The sequence below is a fragment of the Castor canadensis genome, chromosome 8 (genome assembly GCF_047511655.1).
Source record: "Castor canadensis chromosome 8, mCasCan1.hap1v2, whole genome shotgun sequence".
Classification (NCBI taxonomy): Eukaryota; Metazoa; Chordata; class Mammalia; order Rodentia; family Castoridae; genus Castor; species Castor canadensis.
Genome location: NC_133393.1, coordinates 5,944,775 through 5,962,960, shown reverse-complemented (window position 1 = coordinate 5,962,960; position 18,186 = coordinate 5,944,775). Strand labels below are relative to the sequence as shown.

General features: G+C 41.8%; 1 pseudogene; it reads left to right on the top strand.

Moving 5' to 3' along the window:
* The first annotated feature begins 208 nt into the window (after positions 1-208).
* On the top strand, positions 209-7,788 carry LOC109695345 (glutathione S-transferase A2-like; annotated as a pseudogene).
* The last annotated feature ends 10,398 nt before the right edge of the window (positions 7,789-18,186 follow it).

The window sequence follows — 18,186 nt, the reverse complement described above, 5'->3', positions numbered from 1 at the left end:
GTCCCTCTCCTCTCAGAGTGCTAGGGTGCAGAGTGAGGAAGTTCCAGGTGAACCTGCACTGGAAGGGACAACTGGGTCTCTTGAGAGCAGAGGATGGCTCTGTTCTGCTATTTGCTACTCACCTACCTCCCAAACACCAAGGATGCCATAGTGGATACAATAGCTTTTAAAAAATGCACAACGAAAAGCATTTTCATTGTCACCAATAATGTATTCAGAAGGGGAAGCAGATTTGAAGGAAAAGATTATTCTTCATCCAGACACTTTCCCTGGGGGAAAATAATTCAAGCCTTGCCCAGATCAAAGAGAAAACAAGGAACTGTTACTTGCCTGCCTTTTAAAAGGTAAGTGGAAGCTGCTTCACCTTTAAGAGCAATATGGGATCTTTGTTCTAAGATGGTATCTTTCCACTTAGGGCCGCTGTATCAAAAATGCCATGGACTGGCTTAAACAATGGTTGTTTATTTCTCACAATTCTTGAGGTTGGGAAGGACAAGATCAAAGCCTGGCAGAGTCAGTCCTTGATGATGGCTTGTATCCTGCTTCATGGATGGATGACTTCTAGATCTCACGTGTCAGATGGGTCAAAGCAGCTCTCTGGGGACCCTATAATAATGGCACATAAAAGCACTGTGGGGCCCACCCACAGTGCCTACTTATCTCCTAATGCCATCACATGGAGGGTTAGCATATATAGGATTACTTAGCCCATAACAGATAGTCACAAAAAACAGTGCTTGAGCCTTCCTGAGGCATTGACTTTCATTTCCAAAGGTTATTTCGTAATATTAATTCATCTACCTTTCACTCAAGGCATTATATAAAAGTAGGCAGTGAAGAAGAATTGTGCCAATTATACCAAGGTCAAAATTTTTCCAGAAAATTTTAATTTAATGGGGCCCAACTTAGAATCTTCTAGGTGGTAGAATTTCATAATTAGCACTTGGACTGTAGACGAGACAGAACACCATCACCTTCTGATTATGAACGACAATATAAAAATAACACAGCAAAAAATATTCTGGTGCCACGTGTAGGGAGACAGGAGACCAGCTGGCCTTCAGAGTACTGTTGTGTTTCAAGAATCAGTAAGAAGCATCTGAACAGCGATGGTGGCAGAGGGTAGAGGGAAGACATGGATGAATAATAAGAAAAAAACTATAGAATTTGCAGACGTAGCTTTAGATTTTATGATAAGTTTTCCAAAATTAAGGAAACAACTTGCATTATTATATATGTAGTACCTATACTGGAGAAAGTTTCTCTATAAAGGAAAAAGGAGAACATTTCCAGATCAGAACAGAAGACATGCTAAATAAAAAACATGAACCCAGAAAATGGATTTAAATGACTGAGACTACAAATAAGGGCCTAACTGCTAAACTCCTGTCTGATAGAGCATTAGTTTCTTCCTTCACTCATTCATTCAGCAAATACTCATTTATTGATTGTGTGTCAGGCCCTGTGCAAGAAACAAAAGATTTGGGAGTCATCAGATCCCGTTTACTCTCTTAGCCCTGCTGGTGCTGACCAGGTGGTGGCAAGCTTTCCAGTCATTGCAGTTGAAGTAATGTATGGAATAAAACCAAAGAGTCCCACACACATAAATGAACAATGTAAATTACAATAATGTGCTGTGACTATTGTCCTAAGTAATTATTCATACTTTTATATTTTTCTAAAATCTCAAAACTATTTCCTAAATATAATGCTGTGTGTATTTTTTCTCTTTTTTCTTCATAATTTCAATATGGTAATAAACATCATATATTATCCCCAAATTTTCTTATGCAATATTTCATAATCCAGAAAAGCAGATATAAATCTTTAATGAGCCTGGATCACTCCACCAGCACAAGGAAAGTGGCAGAAGAAGTGGGGGTAGCTGTGCTGAGAGGCTCAGGAAGAACCCGGGACCCTTGCTTAACTGTGTATGCATCCATGGCCTGAGTTTTCGAAATTCTGCAGGTGTTAAGAAGCCATGGACAAGGCTGAACAGGGCTGCCATTCACCTGATGGAACTTCTCTATCGTGTGGAGGAGCTGGACTCCAGGATTATGACTAGCTTCCCTCTATGCGGGTGATACTTCACAGCCCTTAGAGAGGCAGCCCCTCATATTTCACCATGGAGTGGAGGCATCTGAATTTGAGCCATCTCTAACTCTTCACACCCCACTCCAGGCCTTGAAAATCATCTCCTAAGCCCAGATTCTAAGGCATGAAAGTAATCTGGTGATGCCAAGGACATTTAAGGTGGCTGCTACTCCAAGAAGAAAATATTTAGCCTTATATAATGGGAGATCTTGGCACCCCTCATATTTCTGCCTGTATTCCATTGTGGGCTTTCTCCCTGACTTCTCTGAGATTCCCTGGTGTCATGGTCCTTGCACAGCGAGTCCATTCGAGTGAGTCTCTTTCCATCTGATTTCCTTTGCTCAGCTCCAGCTCCTAATGGCAGACATTGTGTTTCTCTCTTCATATTTCCCCCCTCCCCCATATATTCTCCCCATCAACAACCTCCAACTTTACCTCTCAATGTGAAATTTCTTTTGACTGGTCCCTGGTTAGCCTTTAATATGGTCTATCTTTATTTCCACCTAAAATTATTCATTTATTCATTTTGTCTTTTTTGGAGCCCCTGTGAGTTGAAAGCTGAGACACATTGTCCTCCCGTTATATTGCACAAGAACTGTGGATCTACAGGGTTAAGGTATAAGAAAAAGTATGACTAGAAATGAAGAGTCTTAAAGATATCTTTATGGAATTTGATAATGAGCTATACTTTCCATCTCTTGTCTTCCTGTTTCTGTTACCAGCTCCCACACTGGTGCTGATAAGGAGCTGTGCTGGTTTTTGTTTAGGCAAGGATCATGTTCCCTGAGTTATGCCAATAGCTGATTTGGTCTTCGGGCTCCTTCCTCTCTGTTACTTATATGTTGCAGGCCCTGAAAACCAGGATCAGTAACCTCCCCAATGTGAAGAAGTTCCTGCAGCCTGGAAGCCAGAGGAAGCCTCCTACTAATGAGAAAAATGTAGAAGAATCAAAGGAGATTTTTCCTTTAAGTAAAGTAGCCATGCACACCAAGCCCATGTCAACCAATCTTCTGAATTTTGCCACAAGGAAAATATCCTGGCAATTGTGAAGCCAGTAATTTTTTCAAATTATATATGCTAATAAATAATAAAACATCTCTGAGCAGACTTAGATCGGATTTACTCATTTTCTGAAATGAAATCCTATTTCTGATCATTTCGAAAGCATGAAAAAAACAAGCAGAGGACATTTCCAGGGCCCTGGGGATGATTCCTCAGAGAGGCCTAGCCCTTTGTAGCTCCAAGAGAGTTGTCAGAAGCCCTGTCCACTCTCCCAACTATAATCCAACAGCCCATTAACATTGCCTGCTGTATAAACCCTGTATGAGGTGCTTCCGTCAGGAACACGTAGGTGCTTGATCTTACCAGTTCTGAATTTCACCCAGTCTTCTTTCATTTTCAAACTTCTCTTCAAACTGGAAAGTAGAAACAGTAAATGAATTATTAGTTAGTCCCATAGGATTACAGACTGATGAAATTGAACAGGTCCTCTCTCGTATATAATATGAAGGAAGTAAGATTTTGGCACTGTACACAGAACAATCTGATCATGGCCATTTAGAAATTTATATTCCAAATGGTGCATCAGAAAAAGGGGGTGGATGACAACAGAAAGCTACTCATTCTTGTGGGCTTAAATGTATCCTCCCTGACTCCAGCTATGTCCATATTTAGGTTATGACTTGGGAGGGTGTCACCTTAGGAAGGGACCATCCAGGATTGTGACCCCAAGAGGCCTGTGCGGTAATTTACATCATTTTCCAGGAGCTCTGCCATGAGTGAAATGGGTCCTTGCTGCAGGTTAGGGTTAATTTATTGGCATAAATTAATTGTGCAAAGGGTTTCATTGCACTATTTACAATATACATATAATGCACATTGATCAAATTCAACCCATCTATATAATTCGTTCTTAACCACTCTCCCTCCTCTCCTTTTTAAGTTTTTGTTGCACCATGCTATTTTCATGCATGTATGTAATGTATTTCTAAAATATTCACTCCCATGACCTTCTCTCTTTTCCCACCCACTGGTCCCCCACTTTTATAATCACGTCATATTACTTTTTTAGTTGCAGATTCTGCATATGAACAAAAATGTAATATTTGTCTTTCTAAGCTTGGCTTATCGGACAGAGAATTTTTTTAAGCAGTCTTTTAGTGTTTTAAATCACATAGTAGAGGACCTGGCTCACATAAACCTATTGATAAATAGGGGGTGTTTGCCATGGCTATTGTACTTTCACCTTAATGGGAAAAAATGTCAGGAAATTTGAGGTTTCTAGCATGCTCTGTGGAAAGGTTTATTGTGGATTTCCATAGTCACAGGGGATGAGGCCATACACAAGCTGGGATGGAGAAGAGGGGGGCTTGGGTTGTTAGCAATGCCTCTACATCTCCTCCTCTGAGGAACATATTACCGAACCAAGTAGATACAGTCCTAGAAAGTAGACAATGTGAAGTAAGACTGCTCATTTATAGATAAAATTTATCTGAAAAGGGACTCTTTGAAACTTTTGTTTGTTTCTTCACAAAAATGAGAAAGGACCAGGCTACACTCTTAAATTTGTGAAGGAATTAAAAAAGTGTAATTTCAAGGTTTAGGCAAAAGCGTTGCTATGAGAGAGAGGAAACTCACATTTCCCTGCAACAGGCCTTAATCTCTCCCATTAGCCACTCTTTTCTGCTCCCATCCCAGGCACAAGAGCTTCTGAAAGTGTCCATGACTTCTTCCCTAGGAAAACCTCACACAGTTGGCACCTGGACTGAGAAGAGTTGTTCTCAATGATTCTCACATAGAAAATTACCAGCATTTCCTGTTCAACACCAGGAAATATAGCCATTTAATGCCGTAAAACCACTGATCCCATTACTTATTGAAATCTCCTATTCAACTTTTTACATACTCATACATACATAAGCTGTCCAACAGCAGGATCCTGTCTTTTTCACCATGTATCCCCAGGGCTTAGCACAGAACCTGGCACTTAAGAAGTCCTCAACACAATAATTGCTAAGAAAATGTGATCCATGGTAGATTGTTATGTGTATTTATTTTGACAAGACTCATTTTCTTATATTGTACATTTTAATTCTCATATTGAAAAGTTTAACACGTATAAAAATACTCAGGAAGGTATAGAGCTCCATGTATCCTTCATGTAGCTCAAGAATTACCATCTGAAGCCAGCATGCTTCAACAGTCTTCTGTGTGCCCACCCAATATCCTTCCTTGTCATAATTTGAAGGAAATCCTACATAGATATTTCATCCTAACTACTTCAATGTGTTTCTGTAAAACAGAGGAACTGTTTCATAAGTAACCACAATAGATTAACACATCTTAAGCAATAATAATGATTCTTTAATGTCACCAAATATTCATTCAATATTGATATTTCTAATTGTTGAATAAAATTTGTATCAGGGTTGGAGGAAATGTCTTTCTTAGTTGAGATTATTATTCACTGGTAGCTATCCACAGATTGTACCAAACCAGTCACATGTCCCCATTGGCTTAAATGTGACTATTCTTGGCAAGCTGTTAGGAGAGAGTCTGTAGGAATGATACATGCATGGGAATTAGAGAAAAGGAGAACTATAAAACTAGTATTTAACTAGTATTTACTGAAAATCTCTTAAGGATCCCACCCTAATTCTAGTCCTTTCCATTGGTTACATTTTTTCTTAGTCATCGTAAAAGCCAACTGAACCACAGGCATGCATTGCTGAAAGACAGGGCATATTCTGCTGTTAGGCCATTTCCTCATCCTGTGAACACTGGAGTGCACTCACACAAACAGACAGAGTGGGTTAGTGTCTGGATGGGGCCTATGGATAAAATCAAGAGATGGGGCTAACAGGACACTTATGAGGCATCTGCTGGTATAATACCACATGGTGTTTGACAGAAAACCTTTCGTTTTATAAGTAGAAGAACTACACTTTAAAATAATGATGAAAAGTACAGTATAGAAAACACATAAACCAATGGTATAGTGGTCCATTATCCTTATCAAGCGCCAGGAACTGTGCATAGCTGTGTGTTCTAGACTTTTATACAACTGGCAGGTTGGCAGGTAGTCTTTCCACTAACATCACCACAAGCACATGAGCAATGTGTCGCAATGACTGCAACACCTCGCCCGTAGAAACGTTTCATCTCCACTGTGATCTTGTCACACCACTGTCGCTGATGAGATCCATCATGAGTGAAATGTCGTGATGTGGCAGTGCACGATGGCAGCTGTTGTTATAGGCTACACTTTTTAGTTACCGTAACTGAACACGAGAGGTTAAGTGTAATGTCCGCAGTCACACGCTGGTCATTCTGGATATGAAAATTCACAGCGAGGAAGCAGGACTAAAAAGATACACATAGGAAAAGGCCCAGGGAACCTGTGAGAGGACCTTGAAACCAGAGGATGTCACCCATAGCAGGGACCAGGAAAGAGCAAAGACACTCTTTAGCTCCTTGGCTGTTAGGCTGTATTTGTGCAGAAGGCCTTAGACTGGCTTAAGTGTGGACCATAGAACCAAATTCCTTCCCCAGACAGAGGATGCTAATTTTGGGCTTCCATGGGAAATCCAATGAGTGCCTTCTTTTGTGAGTAAAAGAGATGTTTCTGCATTATTTCTGGTTAATGTCAGTCACACACTGACCATACTCACAAGTTCATCTTATTTTACTGTACAAAAATCACTAAAGTTGTGAATTCTGTTATTCTTATTTTACAGTTGAGGCTACTCGAGTTTCTTAACTGTGTAACGTAAATACCAGGGGTTTAAACTCATTTGTTTTGAATGTAAAGTCTGGGCTTTACTTCCCATGTTAGTATATGCCTGACAATCCTTCTGCAGATTGTGAAACATGCTAATTTTAAAAATGGAATAGGAAAGAATAAAACATCAGCGTGAATTATATGTAAAAAAGATAAATAAGGTGTTACAGTGTTCATTTGAATTGTTTGGCTTATAGGATTCTGCAAACTGTGATGTAACGTGATGTACAAACATTTTGTAACCTAATCTTGAAGCCAGTAGCTGAGTCTCAGCCAGTCTTACCTGGCCAACTCTTCAACTCATGTTGAAAATGAGACATAATCAAATGGTCTGTCTCTGTATATCACTTCTGTTTTCTGTGTTTTCCTTTTCTCATAACCCATGTGAAGCATCTGCACATTGTGCTAATTTTTGGTCCACACTGACAACTTCTCTAGAATTGTAAAAAAAGGCATAAGAGCTACAAAATTAGACTTACTGTAATTTTTTCTTTTTATACATTAACAGTTTAGTTGTATTACGCATATATTCGTCCAAATTTCTATCTGCAAAGCCACCAAGCATGGGAAGAATGAGATTTGTATGTATTTAAACTTTTCTCAAATAAGTCATATTGTGACTCTTTTTTTTAAACTTCCTGTGCAGAGGTCAATGATATTCATGAATCAGTCAACTTAATTAACAAGATTTCAGTGAATGTGCAGAGTCCTGGCCCATCACCAGCAGAGCCTTGATTAGCCTCAAGACTGAACCTGGTTCCCAAGTCCATATCATGCCTTTCCCCTCAGGTCAGTCCCTGACTGCAACTGCTCTGCTGCTGTCGGCTGTGAACCTTTCCTGTTTCAGGTCCCTTTGCATGGACTCCAGCCCTGTCATTGGCAGACCCAGTGCCTTTATCTCCAGCTATTCTTAGCTGTAGCGCAGGGTACCCATGTGCACCTCTTCCAACATCCTGTTCCTTACCTGGAAACACAGACATTTCATGGATCCTCCTATAATTCCTTGCTGGTGTGCTGACCAATGTATTTACTTCATTTAAAAACTCTCACTGAAACTTCCTAACTAACACTCATTGAGCAGTATCCTTGTATTAAGGAAGGATGTCAACTAGTAAGACAGGAGATGCCAGCCTGATTTGGTTTCTGATTGTAAGGTCTTTCAATGTAGTCAAGATCACATGTGTGTGAACACCTGACAGAGTACAGTGCTGTGCAGTGGCTTCCATTGTGGGTTCTTGGAAATTCCAACCAAAAGATCAGATTCTTCTAGCCAGGCATGTTGGAACCAGGAGAGAGGACTTCCAAATTAACAGAACTGAGACCTCTGCCCCTCTTTCCAGGTGGTTGCCTATTGGCAAGGCTAGCAGCTCATCCTCCAGGTCCAGTGGATTTTGTGCCAATCAAATATCTGCCTTTCCACCCTTTGAATGTCTCATCCTTGTTCAAACATTACTCTCTGAAGCCTTTTGGAAAATCCTTTTTTACCCCTGTTAAGTTCAGTGTCTTTTCCCATTGGAGATTTTTGGTTTCCCTGTGTAATCTATTATAGTACAGACTCTTCTAAAACCTGCATCCAAAAGAGGAGATTATTGAAACCCTTGTCTCTTTGAAATTGCTTGCACTCCTCTCCTCAGTATTAACATTTACACCAGGACATTGTTAATGCTTACATTCTAATTAATTTGATGTTGTATCTTCCATTTAAGTGACTTTAGATGTTCTTTAAAAGCTACTTATAATCTCCTCTGAGTATAGAGTTTTCCCATTCAGATTTTTGAGTATTTGGGCTTGAGAAGTCATATAGTCTAATGACTATTAAACAGAGGTGATTCACTCTGTTGCCTTGATGATATTTAACATTTTTGGCTGTGAAGACCTGGGGAAGAGAAGGGGTGGGGATTGCTAAAGCATCAGGTGTTAAGAAGCCAGAGTTGTCTCTAAAACTCCTTCACTGGGCGGGACAACCTTCCCCCAAATAGTTATCCAGTCAGAAAGGGCAGTCATGCTTAGGTTGGGAAACACTCCCTTATCCATTACCTGGTTTGCCATGATATAGATGAACAATAGAGGATGTGACTTAACTGATTAGTGTAGAAAAACAATTACAACCCACACCTTCTGACATTCAGACTAATTCATTACTGCAAGAATAAATCTTAATTTTCATTTTCACAGCTCACCTAGTATTATAGCTATTTATATAGTAAAATTTGTGTCCCAGTAAGTTGTGAGAAGAGACTTGTCATGGTATTTTTAGTACTGTGTATTACACATAGTCTGTTTACAGTACCACTGATACTCTGAGTGTTTAAATAGCAGTACAAGATATTTTAGAGGTCATAGGGATTTCTACAGTTTCTTCTTTTGGTCTTTCTTGACAAGAACGAGAGCTATAGAAACATTAACTGTAGGCCCCAAAGTGCAGCCACCTCTGTTCAGATCCAAGTTACGGCACCAAATGAAGGCTGCAAAGTGACCATGCAGAGAGGAGTGATCTGGCCAAGAGATTCTTTATTGCCAGCTTGGCGAGGAGTGAGCCGCATGGGGGAGAGAGAGCCAAGAGAGAGAAGCAGGAGGGGCAAGGGCTTAAATACCCTCAGTGGGACTCAGCATGATCTGATTGGTTAGGATCTTATGGTTCATGCTGATTGGAGGTTGGGGCAGAAGGAGGATTCAAGCTAGACTTGAGGCAGGACTGTGACCCTGGGAGGCAGGGCCGTGACCCTGGAAAACAGAAGCTTAAGGGTGCAGTAAGAACTGAAACCTATCACTGCCATTATTGCCAACATTCCTCCCTTTTTTGTTTTTTAAGGAAGGGGGGCGTTGTGTTCGCTCTGGCTTCTTTGAGCTGGCAAGGGGAGGGGTAGAGGAAGGGAAAGTTAGTTGGCAAACAATGTTGGGGTGGTGAGCCTCATGATGGCGTACCCCAGGCTCCAAAAATGAAAATTTCCTCTTCCCTGAAGTTGATGAAGGTCCCCTGTAGCCACAGGTCATAAAGAGTCTTGAGCCAGTCCTCCGACCTCTGCATGGTGGGTATCGGCCAACTATCCTTGTGTAGGGAGTCGAAGAATTGTAGCAGGCATCCTGTAAAGGGGTCTTGATGTTTATAACCCGGTGTCCTGGTAGGGTCCATTATAGGTGTCCTCTGGTTGTGCTATCAGGGGTTGGTATCCTTGAAGAAGATGGTTAAAGGTTTGGTTAGAGATTTTGTTGACCTGGGTTTGTAAAAACTTTAACAGACAAGGTAGGAGGGTGCAAAAGGCAATCAGCATGAATATAGGTCCGAAGAGGGGTAAGAGCCAAGCAACGAGATCTACTGGCAGGAGGCATTGTATGGGGCGGGATCCTCAGGCTCCTGTGTCTGGTGGGGGTCCGCATAGCAGTTCTCTGGATGGTTTTAGAGAGGTTGGTATCCCTGGAGGTACAACTGGTTAAATTTTTGATTAGCAGTAGCAGACATGTAGTATGATACAAGGAAGAAGCTTGAATAGGAGAGCAAGAACACAGGCATTAGGATGGCATTGGCCAGGAGAACCACTGTGAAATGTTGTTCCCTAGACAATTTCAAGAGTCCTTCAATTCCCTTCTCCATTTTCTAATTGTTTCTTGAGAGGTGCCGCCATTGGGGGACCCATTGAGCTTGACAGCAGTGGGTGTCATGAGAATGACCAGATGAGGGCTGGCCCACTGAAGTCCCAATGGAGAGGGGAGAAGATCCTTTTTGGGGAACAAGATGCCCTGGTTTAACAGAAATTGTTATAGGGTAGGGCAGGATCTGGTCTGCATGCTCTCTGAGAAGTTCCCTGAGAAGGCAGGTAGTCAGCCAGAGGAGCAGAGTCTGTTGGAGGCAAGTTTTCTAAGAAAAATGGGTGCCATACATTATCTAAGACCCAAATAGGAATATTAGGAGGAGCACAAAAAGGTGTCTGTTCAGGGACTACATACTTAGGGATCTAAATTCTGCAAAATCCTATAACTGCCAGGAAAGCTGTAAGCTGTCTTATGGTATGGGAGTTGGGAAATGGAAGATTGGGTTGATGCATTTATAACCCAGGGAGTGAGTCTGTCCCTTTAAGGCCACACCTAGGTAGGTGACCTGTGGGAGGCAGGGGCTGTCAGGATTTAAGTGTAACACTCTTGGATAAAAGAGAGCTTTAGCTCATTATTTTATATAAATTGACACTTTTAACTTTTTAAGTGTTTGTACCATATTTAGATAAAGTATAACATAACACTGTTACAAGGTAGTCATTTAGGACACATAAGCAAATATGTAAAGCTTGACAAGATCAGCAGAAAACACAAATAATTTCTTTGATAAAATCTTTCTCTGTATTGGTTTTTTTGTAGATGTTACTCAGAGCAGAACAATATTAAGATAACCTTCTTATTTCATAGACATAGAGGATTTGATTTTAGTTTGACATGACCCCAAAAATCCTTTAGGCAACTCTTAGATTATATTCAACTTTAACTTTATCACACACTGAAGCTTTATTATACACTTTTCAAACTTACTCAGACCTTCATACAACATACTAAACCCTTTGATGGTTTGTCCTTATCCTTCCTATTTGAAACAATCTTTAGGACAAACCCGTCTTTACAAAATCCCTTCTCATCCAAAAAACCATTCCATTTTCCTTTAACTTCTCAAAAAATATATTTACTACCTATCTATATCTTTTCCAGTTGTTTACTTTGTAACTTGTATTTTAAAATTAACTTTTATAAGAATTTTAAATTTATTATAGGGGCAACTATAATAATTATATATTATATATAAATATAATTATATATTATATATTATATATAAATTATAATATTAGAGCAGTTAATTAGTAGCCCTTATTTTTTTTTAAGAAATAAGCATAAGGCCTCATTGTCCCTCAGGCTTGAGGGGATATTGTTTTAGGTGTGGAAGCTGTGAGGGATTTTTGAGTTTTATTTGAATAGGGAGGGCCGTCCTGGCTCACTCTACATGCATCTCATCAGTCCACATTGTGGAATCTCTGTTCCTGAAGGAGGGGGCAGCAGAGATAGCTGCCCAGGGAGAGGAGAATTTGAGCTTTTAATTGATAGTAAATCCTGTCCCAGTAGGGTCACTGGAGTTTCAGGTTTATGAGAAAAGAGTGACAGAAGAGGAGGTCTCCCCAAGAACAGACCAGAGGCCAGGTAAACTAGCACTCTAGGGGCTGGCCAGATTTGCCCCAAACAATAACTTTTGTCATTGGACCAGGGACCAGGAGAAAAAGGTAAAACAGACAAACGGGCTCCACCATCTAGGAGGAAAATGACCTTTTGTTTTTCTGCCATTATGGCTCCTCAACATTGATGCCAAGAAGTGGAGTGTGGACAGGAGGCTGGGACCCATCAATACATAAGAGGTGGCACCTTGCCTTCCATCTGGTGACAGGGGCACTTAGACCTCCAGTGGTTACCCTTGCAGAGGGCAGGGTCCTGGTTGGGGGCAGGGCTGTCTCCCGGGCTGTCCCCCCTTAAGCATTCTCTGCAGAAGTGCCCCTCCTGCCCACCACAGTAGCAAGTTCAGGATACAGGCCCCAGTCAGGTGGGGCCCTCTCAGAGCAGCAATGAGGCCGTGGTGTCTCTTATCTTTTTCTCTCCTGTTAGTAAGGTCCCAGACATACAGACATAGCCATAAATACAGACATGGCTAGCTGTATTACTTGCTTCAATGACTTTTCCTTCAGCCACAGTCTGAGTTTTTATGAATAGCTGGGGCTGACTGTTGAAATTTATCTTTGAGGAGAACCTCTCTCACCTGTGACTCTGAGTCCACCGTGGTATGCTTTCTGATAGCATCCTTAAGATGCTGTAGAAAGGTAAGAGGATTTTTTTAAGTTGTTGCTGTAAAGTAAAGTTGTTATTTTACATTGACACCTGACACTCTGGAGAGCAAGTCTCTGAACTGTTCTGGGCCTCAGTTTCCTCACTTGAAGAATGAGGGATCTGGTCTAGGTTAAACTACGTTTTTCTACTATGAGATGGCTGAAGTGACATTAATGCCACTTATCTTCTTTACCATTTTTTAAATTTTTTTAGTAATGTTGGGGAATTGAACCCAGGGCTTTGCGCAAGCTGGGCAGACATTCTCCCATTGAGTTACTTCCTCATCCCCAATTATTATTATTATTATTATTATTATTATTATTTTTACTTTGGCTGTACTGGGCTTGAACTCAGGACTTTATGCTTGTAAAGCGGCGCTCTACTGCTTGAGCCATATAATCATTTCCACCCTGAGTGGCCTGGGCCAGAACCCATTGCTTTTCTAATGAGATAAGAGTCTGGTCTAGTAGAAGCATAATATCCTTTCATGTCAGTTGAAAGGTTTGGATCACAGAGATAAAGGCTTGAATGTATTTATCTGGGCATCAGTACAGCTGTTTAGATGTTTTTAAATTTCCCTTAGATCTGATAACTGGAAGGGGACGTACGATTTGCCGTCTTCCTACAATTGCCTGCTGAAGAGGGAAGCACTCATTAAGAGGTTCTGAGTATTGGAGTGGCTTAGAAGGTAGAAATTTGTATAGGGGACCTCAGTTTACTTTTACTTTTATAGAAAAGGTCCAACTGGAGTATGGTATTGTAATTTAAGGAACCCTGTGAAGGCCACTTCTCTTGGTCACCCAAGGCATATTGAGGCCAGGCCTCAGTACAAAGCTTCCAACATCTACCAGCCAGAAGACTGGAAGGTGCAGGTCCCATCTAGAAAGAACAAAACGTTAGGATCCTGTCTTTTAGCTAACAGCAGGCAGCCTCTTTAATAAAGGCTACCTTTTAAACAAAGAAATCATTTGTAAAGTTTGAGAAGGGCATTCAGAAGGCATTTCAGGCCAGTAACAGTACCATACGGGACAACTAGTGTTAATATTTGGAGGGAAAAAATTATGTTGAGGCCAAAGGTATAGAAAATTCTAAATGAGAAGTTTAGAGACCACAGTAATGTCTATTTAGTTATTTCTGGAACTATAACCTTGAGCTAACAAATGACTTACAAGGGTCTGATGCCCTGAGGTGTGAGGTGGGGCTGGGAGCAGGACTTGTGCAAGGCACCACTCCCTCCACACACACCTGGGACAAATGACCCTGACTGCCTAGGCCTGATCCTGCAGTCTGTCACCCCTCCCCCTTCCTGTGTTCTCTGCGCATGTTTATTCTAGGGGAAGTGGTGGTGGGCTGCAGCCATCGCCACATGTAGCTGGCGGCCCAGGATATGCTGGGTCCTCTTTATGGGTTTTCTTAGCTATAGCAGGCATTTTTGCTGTGTCCAGAAGCCGGCATCCTGTGCACAGGTGTGTCTGTTTGCTTTCCCTCCTCCCCTTGTGGGGGCAGAGTTACAGCATGAGCATGGCAGCTGCAGTTTTGTAAGCGCTTTTGTAAAGCAGCTGACTTAAAGTTACTTTAGACTGAGAGGCCTGGCAAACTAGTAGGAATAACTTAAGTCATAAGGTACCATGCTACAAGTTTTTCATGGGAGGCAGGGTCCCAGTAAACCCAAGGAGGAGAAGGCAGACAGAGACAAAGAACATGGGGTGAGACCATGGAGGAGGCAGAAAAGGTGTCCTGACATTTTAGGTAAGGGATGTGAAGGCAGAGCCTGGAGCCATGACACATGCCTATGGGATTAGCCATCACCTGTGTCTCTAGGTTGCTCCCATTGACTGGTACTGGTAGGCTTTCAGCAAAATGAAACCTCCACTCTCCGGTCACTGTCTCAAGAAAAATGAACATTAGATTGGGGGGGAGGGAAGAGAAGCAGTCGTCAGATGCCATAATCAAACAGGATTCCACCAATGTAGCATGAGGCATATCTGAATAAATCTGGGGCTTGGTCTCAGCCCACAGGAAGGGAGCATGAGCTCTCCCAGAGCTGGAACCACCTTGAGGCCAGAATTGGCAAGGAGTGGCTTGCTTAACTCCATGACAGGGAAAGTTTTTCAGGAAGATAGGAGGAGATAGGTATGGGAAGCAGTGCAAGAAGTCTGTTTACATGGGGAAGGAGGAACTGGCTGATTTAGAGACTGGTTTACAGGCTAATAGAATCTGCGCAGGGGAACAGAAAGTACAGGGGGAGGGTTTGAAGGCAAGAAGCACATGTTTAGGTTTGCAAGTGGTGCAGAGAGCCGGATTTAGATGGAGGTACGAAAAGCTTGGATATATGGAATCTCTCCCCATCTCCTGATCACTCACAGTAGTTATATAGGTCTTGCAGGAGATTGGGATCAAAAGACCCAAAAATGGGCCAGTGACTTTGGTTGTCTAAAGGATAATTGGGCCAGATTTGAGTGCAAAAGTGGATTAAATTTTTAGGTTTTATATCTGGGGTCAAACCCAGGGTGTCCAAATTATTGAGGAGGCATCTCAGTGGGGAGTCAGATGGCAAAGAGGAGGTGGCCCCCATGGTGGGAATAAGTTGGAAGGATATATGGAATCATGGGGCATTCCCATGTGTCTCAAATATCCTGGGAATGGTACGAGGTGCACAAGAAGCAGTCATCACTGCGTTCAAGGGCCCTGAGGCTGTGGGTCACCCTGTGCCGGGCTTTTCGGACAGGCGGTCTCCGAGACTGAGAACGACAGAAATAGACCCAAGCTGGGTGGAGTGAAGGGAACCCCCCTCTACTGTCTGAGCCCCAGAGATAGCCAAAAAGGGGAAATTAATGTTTAAACCCCAGAGACACCAAAGGGAGAGACCGTAAAGGGAGCCCAATAAGGGTATGTGGCCTCACCACAGGATGTCTGGTGTTGGATGTGAGCGAGGGCGATCAGGAGGATGAGTCCTGGCCAGTCACATCCTCAGGGTGGTCATGGGGTGAGTCGGAATCAGGGTCCCACCGGGATTAGTGGGGAAACCTGATCCGAATCATGGCACCAAACGTAGACCCCAAAGTGCAGCAACCTTGGTTTGGATCTGAGTCACGGCACCAAATGTAGGCCCCAAAGTGACCACGCAGAGAGGAGTGATCACCAAGAGATTCTTTATTGCCAGCCTGGCGAGGAGCAAGCCGCATGGGGGAGAGAGAGAGCCAAGAGAGTGAGAGAGAGAAGGGCAGGGGCTTAAATACCCCTCAGTGAGACTCAGCATGATCTGATTGGTTAGGATCTTATGGTTCATGCTGATTGGAGGTTGGGGCAGAAGGGGAATTCAAGCTAGACTTGAGACAGGACCATGACCCTGGGAAACAGAAGCTTAAGGGTGCAGTAAGAACTGAAACCTATTGGCGCCATTATTGCCAACGTTAGCTAAATAGAACATGATGTTATATTAGCCCATCTTACTTCTCAGACACAATCTTCAGCAGTTTAAATAGAGTTAATGTGGAAGTGGTATGTCCCACTCAGCAGACACAAAAAGACTTAAGGAAAAGAACTTTGGAAACAACAGAGTATTAGGCAAATTTTGAGCTTGGCAAAGGGGCGGGATTAATCAAATACTTGTTGAGGTGAGAGTATGATCATTCAAAGAAAAGAAACTGTTCTTAATTTTGTTCAAGTCATAAATCTAGACCATTTTCCCATATAAATCCAAAAGTTCTATGGTGCTATGTTCACGTGCAAGTTCCAGACAGTTATTCACAAAAAAATTCTCCCTACCATTTGGAGTACACAAACATTACAGAAATACAGAAATGCCACTGACTTGGCAATAAATCATGAAGCACCTCTTAGAAAGGTGTAAGATTATGTTTGGTGGGCTCCCTTCTCAAAAGGAGGGAGAGGTTTGAGAAACAAAGGAGGCATGGAGCTATATAGATGTTTGTCCCCTTTACTGGGGATTCCAAGACTTCCAAGGCTTCACAAATTTCTATTCGTGACAGTTGTCATTACGTCTACAGAAAGAACAACTTTAGCAAAAACTCCTACACTCCCTCTTGCACTGGTCATAGGCTCAGAATTTTCCCACACATCACTAATTTTTCTCATATCATTAAATTCTCATGCTCTAGTTCTCTGAATTCTTCAAGTTTGCATTTCTGTAAGGATGCATTCAAAGGTAACTAAACAGACAACTCTTCAACTCTTGCATAAGCACACGCAAAAGATATTGATGTGAATATCAAACAGACTTTATTTTTCCAAGGACCTAGATGTGAGGGTATGAGGAAACGCAGAAAATTGAGAGGATCAGTAGTAACTTTGTTAAAGGGTGTCTCCCTCTTGGCTCCACAGCTCACCATGAAGTTGTGAAGAAATGGTGTTCACTCATTTGAATAACTCTTTCCCACTGGAGTAGACAGAATCCAGTCAGGGAAAAGTCACATCACCACTCCCACAGGGACACAGGTTCTATACTGGATTGGAAGAGGAATAGGAAGTCACCATGAAATTTTGAAATGTTCCTTCTCAAAGTAAGGCAAAAATTTTCAGATTGATTTGGCTCTTTCATTATGTTATTTTGGACAAGCTTGGTGAAGAAAGTTACTGTAGGATTTTTTTTTAGTAGTTTATTAGGAAAGGCATATACTTTCAACAGACTGAAAGCTGGTTGTCTCCAGAGTGAGAACATCAGGGTGAGAGGGGAGAGAAACATTTTCTGTTTCCCATGCAGGAAATGGGAGCAAAGACTCAAAATGGTGGTCTCCATCTCTTAGTCTCACACTCAAGTGCTGGGTGATAATGGGTCTGGGTGGCTGAGATGGCTGTTAAAACAGGGAGGGGTCATTCTCCCAAATCACAGAGACATATAGGTGTGCTTTAGAACTTCCCTTTCATTACTCTACCCATCCAAGGATCCTTGTAGCTTGCTAACATCTGAAAGAGGAAAGCAGAAGCAGGTAGCTCCTCTTTGTCTCCCTGTTCCTATAACTTAGCATCTAAAAGGAGATGGGAGGGAGCTAGCTGTTCTGGCTCTCCAGCCTTTACTTCCTTGCTCCAAAGTCAGAATCTGGCCTTTTAAATATTTTTAAAAATAGTGTCATTTCTCTATCTCCCAATCTATCTTTCCTGCTTCATTTCCCAAGTGACTTTGGTCCTTTTTAATCTTAAAAGGGGTGCAGAGGGATGACAGTCCAATCTTCTATAGCTATTTCTGGCTGAATTTGGGCTCTGGTCTTACCTAGAAAGGGAACCAAAAAATTGTTTTTCTATTTTAAATTTAGGTGGTGACAAGGGAAATTCAGTTGGCAGAAAATTTAGTTGAAGGGCTGCCAGTAGCAGGACCAGGAGACATCAAGTTATTCTTTTACTCAATGAGAAATTAGTGAAAACCATCATTTAAAGTTAAAAAAAATGACTTTTTATGTGGATAACACTAATAGGATTTTAAAGAATTGTAAAGACATTAAGGA